This window comes from Octodon degus, unplaced genomic scaffold, assembly GCF_000260255.1.
Source record: "Octodon degus isolate 3935 unplaced genomic scaffold, OctDeg1.0 scaffold00308, whole genome shotgun sequence".
Classification (NCBI taxonomy): Eukaryota; Metazoa; Chordata; class Mammalia; order Rodentia; family Octodontidae; genus Octodon; species Octodon degus.
In genome coordinates this window covers 191,483-193,982 of record NW_004524884.1, presented here as the reverse complement: position 1 = coordinate 193,982, position 2,500 = coordinate 191,483, and positions in this window count along the sequence as shown.

Below are 2,500 nucleotides of genomic sequence, written 5' to 3'. Positions count from 1 at the left end.
AACTGCTTTAACCACATAATCTCTCTTGGGTAATTATGGTACATACTAAAGTAGTAATTGCACTAAAGCTCTACACCAAAGATCAGAGGACAGTGTGATACAAAATGACAAAGAGAAGGAGAAAAATACATTCTCAGGCCCCATGCCCACACAGAACAAATGCAGGATACACTACAATAGAAAAAACTGAAAATCACACACCTGAAGTCTCTGAAATAATAGCATCTGAAGTACGGAAGCAACTGTAGAAAGGTATAGAGGAGATTAGATCAGAAATAATCTCTGAAGTAAAAAAAGAAATGATAACTATAGTCAAAGAATTACTAAGTGCTTCTAAAGAAGACATTGATAAAAAATAGAGGAGAACAGAAAAATGATGGAATCCTTGCATGAGCAATATAGGAAAGAAACAGAATGCATGAAGCAGATTCAACAGGAATTTAAAGCCTCAATCACAAGCTAGCAAAACTGAATGAAAGTGAAGATAGAGATGCAGATCTTGAAGACATCATTGCAGTTAGTGAAAAGGTAAGAAAAGATCTCTTAAAAACAGCTGGGATACAGGAAAAAATAATTCAACAACTACAAGACAATGCAAAGATCAACAATGGAAGACTAATAAGCATCAATGAGAAAGAAGGAGTCAATACAAATTTTATAAAAAGAATATGGCCAGAAGTAATAGCAGAAAACTTCCCAAATATGGGGAAACAATCTGACATTCAGGTAACTGAAGCTTATAGAGCACCAAATAACATCAACCCAATCAAAACCACACCCAGATATATAATAATCAAGATCCCAGAAATTCAGCACAAGAACAGAATAATAAAAGCTGCTAGAGAAAAGAAACAGATCACATTTAAAGGAAAACCCATCGGAGTAGTGGCAGACTTCTCTACACAAATAATGAAGGCAAGAAGAGCAGGGAGCAATGTACTTCAGGTCCTCTGTGAAAACAAATTCCAGCCCAGACTGCTATATCCTGAAAAACTCTCAAGTTTGATGGAGAAGTGAAATACTTCCATGACAAAGAACAACTAAAGAATTTCATGATGACAAAGTCAACCCTACACAGGCTCATGAAAGATATTCTAGAGAGGGGCCAAAATGATTAGAACTCCACGAAGGAACCCATCAAATAGGGCAAACAATTAAACACAGGAGAAAAAGAGGTATACAGCAGCAGTCTTTCAGTTATTCTTTTGTATATATTAGCAAAATATTTATATCAGCATACTCTACAAATGGACTCCTCCTGCACCCTCCTCCTGCATCAACAGGTCATGATGCTGTTCAAGTCTACAGGGTGGATATCAAGGAAATAGCAGTAGCTCAGTCCCACAAGTGACACCTGGCCACCAGTAAGCATCTTGGACACTATCTACGTCCACCACATAGTAGAACTTTGTGTGATATCCTATCCCCAAACTGTTAGAAGTGCTGGTTATATATCTGCCATTCCAGTATTTCTGTTATGTTTTATTCTTAGTAATGCTTTACTGTCATGAAAATTTTTTCTAAGTTGATATTTTTGTGTATGTTAATCTAATCAAATACTGTGTGAGTGCTCTGAATTGATCACAGATTCTTACATATAATACACTACATTCTGACCTCTTAGTTGGACTCACAATTTAATTTTAATTTTTGAATATTATTTTAAAATATTTAATTTTGAATTAATATTTAATCAATTTTCTGAATATTGTTTGAGGGGCTGGGGAGATGGCTCAGTGGAATAAACGCTTCCCTGGCAAGGGCAAGGGCCTGAGTTCAGTCCCCGGTTCCGCAAAGAAAAAGAAACTGAATATTGTTTGATTTTAATTCTTGTTTTATGATTTATACTGTTTCTTTGACTTATAGTTTACTTCTAGTCACATTATGATATTTTCTCCTAGTATTAGAAACTTGAAAAAGTGTATTTCCAGGGCTGACCCAATAGCTCAGTGGTTTGGGCTGGGGGTTTGATCCTCAGGCTTGCTTTGCCAGCTCCACCACTGGGGCATGCTGAGATGTCAATTGAGACTGGGCGTGGTGGCACACGCCTATAATCCCAGCTTTTGGGAGTCTGCAAGCAGGAAGATCACTACGAGTCTGATCTAGTTGTGAGACCCTGAAGATCCTGTAGACCCTTCTCTAAAAAAAATTCTAAAACAAAAAGAAGTGTATTTCCATTTTCCAATTGACTTTATATTAGTTTTTCCTTGTCTTTACACACACACACACACACACATATGAAAAAATATGTATATAACCTGACATAAGATTGATACTGTTTTGTGGAAAACTTTAATGACCTTTTAAATGGATTCATCTAAAATAACTACATTTTACATAGTACTGCATAAGTACCATTTTAAGAGCTCATTATTCTTTATCCAGGACCATACTGCAACTTCTCTTGCCTTCTGGATTATGCTCTTTGGTATTTCCTATATGCTACATCTGGAGGTATTAGAATATTTCCAGTTTGTATAACTGCAAAATATTTTACTTA